Source organism: Xiphophorus hellerii, chromosome 23 (genome assembly GCF_003331165.1).
Source record: "Xiphophorus hellerii strain 12219 chromosome 23, Xiphophorus_hellerii-4.1, whole genome shotgun sequence".
Lineage (NCBI taxonomy): Eukaryota > Metazoa > Chordata > Actinopteri > Cyprinodontiformes > Poeciliidae > Xiphophorus > Xiphophorus hellerii.
In genome coordinates, this window is record NC_045694.1 from 24771653 (window position 1) to 24783884 (window position 12232).

Genomic DNA, 12232 nt, shown 5'->3' on the forward strand with positions numbered 1-12232 from the left:
CCCCCAAAATGTGTTGCCGTTTTCCCCCCATCCACTGAAAATGTAATTAAACAACATAATTTCTTTCTCACTTTTTTCTTCCACTCAACCTTCCATTTACTTGTAGCACCCTGAAAACATCCAGCTTGTTTAGCAAGAAACATGTAATCTCTCTCTGAGTGAAGTTGCCGAAGCATGTGCACCACATCTGTATTAAAAATGACTTTTATTGCCCTTTTGACTCTTAATAAACGAAAACGAACGCCTGAAATGTGACTAAATGAATAATTCTGTTAGTTTCTAACTTATCCAGGTTCCTCCGCATGAGATATTTCTCCTCACTACAGCAGCTCTCTGGCCTGTTGATCACTGGAACAGGTTTTGTGCTTGTCACTTTTCTAGCAGCGTGCTTCTGCTTCGCTTCCAGGCAGGAAAACAGTGAACTTTGTGATGGTGAGTCAGCACTCCGCGGGCCCGCGGCGCAGCCATACGGCAGCAGCTGAACGACTCGAACCGGCGGTCCAGACGACCTCCTGACGCCGGTGCGCGTTATTTTCTTTTTCTTTTCTTTTTTTTCCCCTTCTTATTTTCTTTTAGTTCCCGTGTCTGTGCCACACCCCCTCTCCAATCGGAGCGGTGGTACGATCCAGGCAAAGTGCTCCAGCAGCACCGAGCCCCTCACCGGCAGCTCCAGCAGCATCAGCCTCATTTGGGTTCAACCGCGGCTAAACGCACCGCGTCGGACTCCATACACTATACTCCCTCCTTTGCATACATACACACACACACACACTCTCTCTCTGTTTCTCTCTCTCTCGCAGTGCAGCACAGCACGACTGACTGACTGACTGACTGGTTTGCTTGTTTGCTGGCGCGCAGCCTCTGCCAGGAGATCCCTTCCTATTCCGCGCAAATCGTTTCGTCGTCCTCTCTGTCGGCATTCGGGAGCGAGCAGCATCATCAGCATCAGCACCGCCACCTCAGAGCCAGACCATCACATTTTTTTAAAAAACAGGAGCACATTTCCAACAAGGAGGAGGAGGAAGGAGGAGGAGGGAGGAAGGGAAGGTTGGTTTGCTCAAGTATTCAGCGTCTGCAAACATAGAGTCGGACTAAAGGAATGGCTTTACGTCGGAAAGGTGAGCGACGTCTTTAGTTTTGGCCTTTATTATTATTATTATTGTAATTTTTTCTGTCTATGGGGGAAGACTGGCTATATAGTGCGTCTCGACTGCGATGCAGGAAATGCTTATTATCAGCTGTTCTGCGGTGCTGTATGACCCGCGGTGTGTGAATGTGTTTGCATGTGAGGCAGAATGTAAGGAAAAAGAGGGGATACGTGAATGCGTGTGTGTGTGTGTGTGTGTGTACGTGCTGCTCCTTTTCTATATAAATCATCACCCCCCGTTTTTTTTTTTTGGAAGAGTGGGGGACACGGAGTGACTTCGTTTCCAGCGGTCTGAATGATGACAGTTCATGGGGGGGTGCGGATCAGCAGCCGGGCATGCCTGCTTCATGTGTCCCTCCACCTCCTCCAGCCCCCCCCCCCCCCCCCCCCCCCCCTCTCTCTCTCTCTTCCTCCTCTTCCTCTCGCCTCCTCTCTGCAAACTGCAAGCTTCGCCCTGAGTTGTTTTCGCCTCCACTTCTGGCTCTCCTATCTAAAGCGCTCAGAACCAGACGGGTTGCAGATCTCAAATCCCCCTCCTCACCGTCCCCTCACACGCACACACACACACACACACACACATATATACACCCCGCCAGCATCAGCAGCCTTCGCTCGATTGGCCCGGGCTGTGTGTGGTTACAGACATGAGCACCAGCGCGGCTCCAGCAGGCACGTCAGGACACATTTGAACACCGTGTGCGCCGATCTGATCCGCAGCCGAGCGTCTGTTTTCTTTTCTTTTTTCTTTTTTAAATCCCTTTTTTTCCCCCCCTGCAACTTCTGCCAGCACTGAACGATGCTGCAGAAGAAGAAAGAAAAGAAAAAAGACTACAAAAACATATTTATTAATATTTTATTAGAAAGCGCGTTGGGGCAACAATTAAAACCCAGATGGATATTTTTATTTTTAATTTTTGTTGATACATTCTAATTAATGTGAAGGCTGCACAAATTGCACCAAGGATGGACATGCTCTGTTAGACCTGAATTAGACCTGCTCACTGCTGCTCCCCTTCACAGTGGATTATGAATAATTGCTTTGAGTAAACTATAGTTAGGGAGGGTACAAAAATACAAATAAATAATACACTATGCTTGTGCAATAGATGGAAAAATGGATCATAGATGATGGGAGAAAAATCAGAAGAATTCTGAAGTGAGGGTTTTTGGTAGTTAGGCCTTATTTTACTATGAGCTATTAGATTTGAAAAGATGCAAATTGTCCTCCGGGATGAGATGGCCTGCTTCTCCTCCAGCCACTGCTAGCTCTGGATCGGTTATATCTACGTTTGAACCTGTAGGATCTGAACATAGAAACCAACCCAGTCATTACAACCCCGGATTATTCCTCCTCCATCTTCTGGCTCAGGTTGGGCAATGAGGCACTTTGCATCTGAATCTTCCACAAGTGTGTATTTTTATTGAAAGCCATAATGACAAAAAAACAACAAAAAAACGAAGAAATAAATCTGATTTGTTTTAGGTTTGAGCAATTTAGAGCAGCCTGAGTTTATAATAATAATAAAAAAAAGATATTTGAGGGACGATTTCCTGAAAATTGTCTTCCACCATCAGTGTCCTCACCACTCTTCCTATGTTTTAGCATGACGTTTGTTAAAAAAAAAAAAAAAATCAAAGTCAGGTTTGGGCATTAAGGGCAGTTAAACTCCAACATACAGATGCACTTATCAGGGCCTTCTTGGCTGGTCCAGATTTTTATTTGTTTTATTTAATTTATTTTTTTTAAGGTCCGACCTGCCAATTCCAGTTATCTAGATTTCTCAATCCTACAAAGTCTTTAATGCAGAAAAATGGTAGACAAATGTGCTGCAAGTGATGGAAAAATGAGGCAATTACACAAATATCCCAATTTCTACATCAAAGCATATGTTAATAACCTTCATTTGATCTTCTTTTTTTTTTTTTTTTTTTTCTCATTATCACACTCTAGTGAGTTGTGTGGGGAAAAAAGAAAGTATGTGCTGTTGCCGGATGTGTTTACAGACAGAAAACGTTGCCGGCGCTTCGTTTTCGATGCATTTCGAAGCGAAATGAATCGCGAGTTCAACCCGCAGATCGGAGAGGGGGGAGGGAAAAAATCGGCCGATTCCGCCTCTCGCGATGCGATCAGTGCAATCTCTAAGCTAAGCATGCTATCGTTGCTCTTGAAGTGTAGCAGCTTGGCAGATGTTGCGTCAGGGCGGTCCTTTGATGTTGTGATGATGTGTGTGATTAATAAAACGCACACAGCAGAGGTTGGCTTACACACGCACACACACCCCTCTTTTTGTGGGGGCTTCACCCCATTCACACAAACATCTGCTCTCTGCATAGGGAGATGATTTAGATGTATGGAGGCAGCGGCGGCGGATGATTGTGGCGTTACGTTTATGTCTGTCATATCTAGGGCTCGTAGCTCTCTGCTGTTGTAAAATGTGTGCTTCCTTCCTGGATTTTTATTTTATTTATCTATAAATAAAATAAATAATTATTAATTTTTGAGGCCCTGCAGGGCTGCTGCACACCGATTAAGTGCATGTTTCCCCATAGCACACCTTAACAAGTAGAGGAACAGGCTCTAGAACTGAAGCGTCACGTCAGCAATTATGTCACAAAACAGAGGAGGCATTTCTGTCAGTAAGCCACCCGACCACCCGACCTGTCGGTCATGTTTTCACATCCGGAGGTTTTACCTCGCTGATGTGCCAATTGTCTTCTTTCAGATGTTTCCCTGCTCCTCTTTTTATTGTTTTGAGTTTTTCTTTTTTCTTCCCTTCATTTTTGTTGTTGTTGTTGTTTTGTTTAGTGGGAAGGTGCATATGTGCATTTTGGAAATTCAAAGTGGCTTGCTCTGTGCTTCTTGGCTTGGAGTCGCATCATTATTTCAGTGCGACTTCCTGCAAATTTAGCCCTGGAGTGCCGATTGTTAGGGGCTACTGGCATGTTGCCCCGGCTGTCTGCAGATCCCATTGTCCCCAGTTGAAAAAGAAAACAAAAACACCTCTTACTGCAACATCTTTCCTTACCTCCTAATAATTTGTATTTTTCAGAAATTTGAGTGATATCACATGGCCTTTGGATAGTGCATAGCTGTGTGAGACAGCAGGGGAGTACTTTTTTTTCCTTTTTTTTTTGTTATCCATCCCTGCATTATTTATACATTTTCATTCCAGGAATGCAGTAGCCGCCGGCGCTGTAATGCTTCCCCTCTCGCATGGAATCGCTCACACGCGCTTCTCTTTTCTGACCGAGAAGTTCCCAGCAAAATGAAAATAAAACCCAAAAATAAACTCTTCAACAAAATCCGGGGGTCACGAATTAGAAGGGGGAAAATTCGTCCGAGAGCGTACGACACTTAATTCTGCAGCCAGAGCATAAACTGGCATCCAATATGAGGCCCAGTGGGAGTTTTTAGCCCCCGTCTTCCTCTCGCTCAGCGTCCGTCTCACAACAAGAGAAATTCAGCTGCTTCAAAAGCACCAAAACGCTTTAGAGTGTCTGCCACCCTGCTGGTCGTTTCAAAGCGAAAAGGCTCTTCGGCGAGCCGAACGATCGGAAAGCTGGACTTTTTGCAAACACGAACGCTGAGATGTGGAACCACCGTTCACCTGCGAGCTGCGACGCCGCTCCCTCCACAAAACCCGCGGCGATGATTGGCGTTTCCGTCACGTTGAACTCCGTGCAAAGCAAACTGCCAGCACTGTGACGTTTAAAAATATAATATCGTCAAATTAACCCAGTAAAACTGAGTATCTTTGTACTAATGTTCCTGGAGATGTCCCAGTGGTTACTGAATATATATCCACTGAGAATATCAGAGTCGTAGATGGATATGGGCTTCAGGTTTTACAGCAGTGTTTTAAAGTATTTATTGCGATAACAAAGAAAGAAAAAAAAGTGGCACTGAAAAGTGTTACTCCATCAGTTTTTATGGCTATAGCTTCATCACTTTAAATAGTTGGAACTCGTCTCCTACACCCTCCAACCTCCACCTTTATGTGGGCTTCTTAAGTACAACAGATGCATTCAGGTTGGGTCTTCCAATGTCTACCTCTATATATTTGCTCCCCAGGCCCTCTGGCTAACCCCCCCCCCCCCCCCCCCCCCCCCCCCCCCCCCCCCCCCCCGCCCTCGCCATTCAGTCCTTGCTAATAGTCCTCCTCTATTAATAATGTAAGCAAGTTATAAAGCTCCAAGAAATTATGATTTTAATGTAGGAATTAGGTCTTCAACAGATGTACGAGGCTTTAATTTTTTTTTTACTTTAAGTCGTGTTTTAACGTGACATATTGAATGTCGGGGTGAACAAATAAACTCTTGGTGCTAATTTGTTAATAGTTTTTGTTTATTTCAAAACCTAATAGATAAAACTGGAGAATTTTGGTTTACTTATTTACAGTATATGGAGGTTTCTAGTTTCTTTCTTTATTTGTTCTTTGTAGTGATAAACTCCTGTTGCCCCCTGCCCACACATGATCTGGACCAGATTATGTGTGGGCCCTATCTGTCCACCACCAAAAAAAACAAAACAAAAACACTGTTCATCAAAACATAAACATGGCGAACATGTCTTTTAAAGATATATTAACCTTCTGTTTATCATTCTAAATTGGTAATTATGAGATATGTCTAAAAAAAAAGTTGTTTACAGATTGATTTATTTATTTCCTCTATTCGCCAAGTGACATATTGCGTTTTGGAAGACATATCTTCGTACTAATGACTTTTCTGCTGCCAATTCTCGTTTATTTCACCACCTATTGGAGAAAGCGGAATACATTTATTCATTTCTTTATTAACTTCAAGCCTTTTAGATTGCTTTCTTTGGCACGATACCTTCTTCATCTGTGTGCTCCTCGTATCAAAAGCAAATGTTATTCTCTCTTTATGCTGGGAGCAACTTAGAAGGCAAAATCATCGGTGTCCCAACCAGAACCACCTTCGGCTACCGTAGCGCCAAAAACACACACACTAAGGCAGGTTCACGTGTGCACACCCACAGCCACAGGCCCGAGGCGGTCTGCTTTAACGCAACCCTGGTGTGTCTCAGCTGGCGTCTCCTCTGGAGTCTGTTGTTCCTATCGTTGGGCTACAGGCAACCCCCCCCCCCCAAAAAAAACAAACAAAAAAAACGATAAATGTTAGGTGAGATTTTAGATTGTGGAAATGCAATCGCATCCCACCTTCCAAAAAGTGATCCTCCTTTCAAATTTGAGCCAGGAGGCTGAAACACCGGATAACAAATTATCTGCACAACTGTATACTTTTTGAAAAATAAGTGAGTCTTGTGTTTAACTGAAGAGGTTTGTTCCTGTTGGTGCAGCTAGCTGAAGAGTTTAGGTGGAGGACTGTTGTTGATATAAGGGCAAAACTCTGTGTGAGAACATCAGTTATAAGGAATCTTTTAATAAAACAAACATTGGCAACACTTTATTTGATTGTGCATGAGACTAATGTGACACAGTCATAACAGCTGTCATGAACGTGAAGGAGTCTTTATGAATGTCTGACTGTTGTCATGAAGGGAGATTCAGAAAATAATGACACTTTTAATGCAAAGTTTCTTTAAAAGTTGCATTAAAAGTCCGTTAAAAGTGCCAACTTTGCATTATTTGGTAGATAATGACACTTTAATGCAAAGTTGCCACTTTTAACAGACTTTTAATGCAAGTTTGCATTAAATTATTATTTACTAAGTGACACTTCATAATAACAGTCATGAACATTCATAAAGACTCCTTCATGTTCATGACAGGTGTTATGACAGTGTCATGTCAGTCTTATGCACACTCTGTCAGATAAAGGAGACTTTTTATGTATTTATTTATTTAGTAATATTTGTTTTTTGTTGCTGCATATCAAAAAGTAATCACTAAGTCTAAAATATGTTTATTATATGTTTGCAAATTTATGAGTTCATTAATTACCTTGAAGAAAGGATTATTGAGCTAATGATTATTGAACTATTTGCAAAAACTGTTGCAGATCCGTTTACTATACAGTTGTGTTTTCTTTACTTTATAGAGATAGTTTAGACTGCGGGTATTACTAACCTGAAACTCAAATAAATCTGATAAATACAGCTTCCAACTTTGAGAAAGTAGACAAACATTTTGGGAAGCTGTTGCCTTCACTCACACTTAAAGGCAGGCTCACATCCACACACACACACACACACACACACACACTTTTCTAGCAGGTAAACTTTTATTAATTGAGTCGGCGGAGACAACGATTGAGGGGAGAAAAAAAAAATCAATTTCTGCCTCTCCCACCAATTTTTTTACAACATACTCTGTCCTCCACTTCAAAGAGCGCATCTTTTTAGTTAGTGTCAAAATAAGTAGGTTAACATCAGTTGTATTTTGTCCTGCTTTTCTTGCCACGACGAAACCTGCAGCTCTTTTTTTTCAGCTGCAGTATATGAAAAGGATCAAAAACAGATCAAGAAAATATTCAGAAATGATATTTTTAGTTAACTTGAGGTCAACATCAGAGTTCAAAATGTTCTCTTATCCATCTACAAGCAACTTTGTAGTGGTGTTTCTATAAACTTAACTAACAACTTGGAGGAAAACATTGTATCAATTGATAGATAGCATAATGCAGCATGCTAATCATAAAATTAATGCTAATGTTAACATGCTAACGCTGACATCAGGTATTTGTCTAAATGACACAGTTCAAGCACTAAAAAAAACATCCAGCCTGTTTTTTTTTTCTTCTTGTTTTGTAAAAAAAATAAATAAATAAAAGTGTTGTTGGTGTCTGGACAAAACTCCCTATCACTAAGTGACAATTAGCGGGAAACGCAGCTCACCTAGCGACGCCAGCCGAGCCCAGCCCATCACTTAGTAGCAACCCGACTTTAGCTCTGCTCACTTCATTCTTTGAAGCTGGTTTTACTGCTGTACAATGGCTGCTGGAAATGAAAAGTGTTTTGTTGTTGGCTGCAGGAAATGTCCATGCACATTCTCCAAATCAATTAACTGGAAAGTTAATATGTGGTATATTCGAGGCAGGATTTACCACCAGACTACGAGTGGAAGAAAGTTCTGTCCCTGCCGAATCAGCAAATTACAACTTTCTCCCATTCTTAGCTAGACACCTAGGAAGAGCGAGGATGATGTCGAATAACGGGGTTGTCTCGTCAGTTTCCAAAACTTGTAAAGGCGCACGATTGGTCAGTCTGGACGCCTTCTGGGACTGTGGGTCTGTTGACTTACCATAAGAAACCCCTTCTTGACGGCCAGGTTTTAGGGTTACAACTATCTGATTGTAGCCGTTTTCACATGTATGAAGCCCTAAAACTGCTTATTCTAGACGAAGCTCAGATTGGGCAAAACTGACCAGATAAAATCTCATAATCTGAGAATGATTTTAACATTTGTTTTCAGAAAACGCAATGAACATGTTTTGCTTAGTCCAGAAACATGTCCTACATGGTTCAAGGACGCATAACAGTTCTCCTTGTTTTAGAATTTGAGAGATGATTCCGGAATATAAATAAATTACATCACGAGAAAAGCTGCAGCTCTAAAATGCAATGAGAAATTTAACAGTTTTTTCCCCCCCGTGGTAAAATCCCATATATTAACTGAAAGTTGTACGTTAGCTACAGCAGTAGATCTTACTTCTCTGAGTGAATGCAGTGCGACAAAAAAAACAAAAAAACAACTGGATATGAATCAGATTTGTGTAATAAAATGAAATGAAATGTGAGTGCTATGAAGACAAATGGTGTTAATTTAAAATGTGTTTTCTGCCAGAAATGGCAATAATAATGCCGTCCCTCACCTCCGATTTCCATGTGCATTCTGGTGGATAATGCTAATACGATTTTTGACGCAACAGGCAACTGGTGCCTGATAATGAAGCGCCTTGCCACGCAGGTAGCGTTTTGTCACATAGGAAAAGCTGGATTCGCTCATCCAGTAGGAGTAGATGATGTGGAAATACAAATTTATAGCAACATGTGTGAAAAATTGTAAATTAATCAGTTTTTGCCACTTTGGCTACAAATTAATAAATGCGTACGGTAGTATCCTTACGTAGAGAAATATAAACTTACTTCACTTTACAAATTAAATTAATTAGTACAGTCTACATTCTAATTTAAATTGTAAACATTCCTGGATGCTTTCAAAAGAGATAAAATAGTACAGCAGCAAAAGTATTCTAGCCGTAATATGTAATTTGGTTGTTTGCAAACATGATCAATTAGAGTTCTTATTGTTTTCATCAGAGAAAGAATAATTCCTGTAAAGGCAATAATGTTTTTCTTTTTGTGGTACAGAATAAACTGTGATGTTACCCATGTCAAAAAGGTTTAATGTTCTGCAAAGTGAATAACTTTAAACCCTTTCTCACTTTTGCAAAGTTGGTAAAGCCAAATAAATATATTTGTTGTGTATTGTCACACAACAAAGCGCCTGCACACAAAAAACCACATTTGACTTTTTATGATCATGTCCAATAAGTCTTTATGAATAAGTTGCATTCAGGTTTCTTTCTTTCTTTCTTTCTTTCTTTCTTTCTTTCTTTCTTTCTTTCTTTCTTTCTTTCTTTCTTTCTTTCTTTCTTTCTTTCTTAAATCAGCCAATGAAATGATTTATTTAACAACACAAAACTCACAAATGTTACACTGTGGATCCCGGCACTGAACGAGTTCATCTATTTCCTGCTGACTGGTAAATAGCCTCATGTGTATCATCAGTAATATTCATAGCTCTACTTTCTCCAGACGATCATGAATTATTAACTCTCAGAAAAGATGAATTGCTTCAAAATGGTTGTTGATGCATCTCTGCTAGAAGCCGTGTGTTACACAATGGAGTGCGTTAATGTTCAAAAGTTCAAAATGTATTTCACCGCACCACCAGGGACGCTTAGCGTTTTAAAATTTAATACTGGGGCTTGATTCAGCCATGAACTTGGGGGACTACTTCAAGCATGTGCACCATTGACCAAATTAACTTCATGTTACGAAGACGTGCCTTTGTGTTTAGTCCTCATGGACTTTTACACCCTCAAAATTCCATTGTATTTTCTGTGAAATTACAGTTTTATGCGATGAAACCAAGACAAATTGGGAAATAATTCACCCCTTTAGAAATCTTGACCAATAAAAATGGCTGCCATGTCACTGTATTCAACCAGAAGTCAATCCAGGAAGTTTGTTAGAGACGATTTGAGAGTAAACAGAGTTATGAAGAACGAGCGACTCGGCAAACAGGTCAGGGGGAAAATCTGCGGTAAAGTTTAGGGCAGCACCTGTCTCAATGCCTTGAATTTTGAATGTATGGTACGATGGCGCACGATTCAGTCCATCAGCTAAACATTGAAAATGTTTGAGACAACAGCAAATCAATCAGGACATGGATGTCCGCCTAAACTGACGGGCCAAGCAGGGAGACCATTAATCAGAAAAGTGGCCGAGAAACCCATGGCAGCTTTGGAGGAGCTGCAAAAATCAACACCTTGGGTGGTAGGATCTGTCACAAGGTCAAACATTAGTCGGGCTCTCCACAAATCCCTTTATGGAAGATGTAGCTGTAATGATTCCTCGAATGAATTTGAGTACCTCGATTATTAAAATTCCTCGAAGCTTCATTAAATTATGTTTTATTGTTTAGCGCACACCGCGTTCCGGCCGGGTGAGTAATTGTGTTGGGCAGCTCTCTCACTTCTGTTGTTGACAAAAGAGTTAGCAGCATAACGTCCAATTTTCCGGGTTTTTAATCGTTAATCGGACAAAATAAGTATCCTGAAATTGACTGCCGCGGTGTTAGGAGTACGAACAACTCTCTCTCTCTCTCTCATCCGATTACTCGATTGATCGTAAGAATAATCGATAGAGTACTCGATTACTAAAATATTCTTTTGCAACAGCCCTAAGGCACAAGAAATGCACTGGGCCACATGTACACAGTACATAGTTGTATGAAGATACGTAGGTCAGAAGAGAGGAAAGTGTAACTTTTCACGTCTGGCAGAGAACTAACACTGATTTCATCATCTGTATGATGAAACATGCTGGTGACCACACCATGCGGTGGAGTCATGGAAGCTGCTGAGAGTTGATAGAGCTAAACATGGGGCAATCTTGGGGGAATGTTGAAATCTTCCCATAAAAAACTAGAGCCTGGGACAAATGTTGACCTTCCAGCTCTCCAAGCTAGTTTGCAAAGAAATGTCAATTTCAACAAAGCTGGTTGAGACAAAAAAGATTGCCAGCTGTCACTGTAGCAAACAGTATAAATGTCTACAAAGTATTAATTTGTTTCTGTTTGTAAAGTAGTTTGAAAAGCACATGTCAGTTTCCTTCCAATTTAGCAATCAGGCATGTGATTTTTGTTGGTCAGCTACACAAAATTGCACGGTAATACTTTTGACATTTTTGGTTGTGGCATGACAAAGAGGACTGTATATCCTCTGCTGATTACCAGCCAGAAAGCCATAAAAAAACAGAAGACAATGATGGGAGAAAAGAAGAAGAAGAAGAAAAAAACCCCACCATATCTACTTCCCTTAGAAAAACCATGACAGCACAGTGCAACCAATTTTCGAATAAAGCTGAGCTAATACAAGTCTGCTGCAGATGTAGCAATCCTGAAATCCCAAGCAGTTACAGCTGCTGCGCCAGGAGGAGCCGTTCTGAATGCACTCATATATTGTTTTCTTTTAATGTTGTTACAGGACACAATGATTCGCCTGAGATGCAATAAAATGAGGGATGCAAATTTTCTAAGGGACATACACATTGCCGTTTTGCTTAACAAATTTCCTTTGACAGGTAAAAAAAGAAAAAAAAGCTTACAGTGGGAAATAGGGTGCTGGATAAATAGAGAAACAATGCAAGGTATATGTGATGCTGAAAGGAGAAAAGTGCCTAAAATGACTCTCTGCTATTTCCTAACAACAAATACGTTTTACAATGGGCGCTATTGATTTCAAGCTTATATGATTTGTTTATCTGGAAAATTGCTACGGCTCTTTTCACCGATACCTGAGCGGAAAGCCTTTAGGCTACGAGAAACAGTGCTCAGATATCCAGCAGCTCCATATTACATCTTCGCCACACTT

General features: G+C 41.0%; 1 protein-coding gene across 1 annotated transcript in view; it reads left to right on the forward strand.

Annotated features, from left to right (window-relative positions):
- Positions 1 to 640: 640 nt before the first annotated feature.
- The window catches only part of tenm1 (teneurin transmembrane protein 1), a 300806-nt gene continuing 289214 nt past the window's right edge, over positions 641 to 12232 (forward strand). Inside the window, exon 1 of the mRNA XM_032555180.1 lies at positions 641 to 1118. The gene's annotated coding sequence lies outside the window, so the exon portion shown is untranslated. The remainder of the gene's footprint in view (positions 1119 to 12232) is intronic.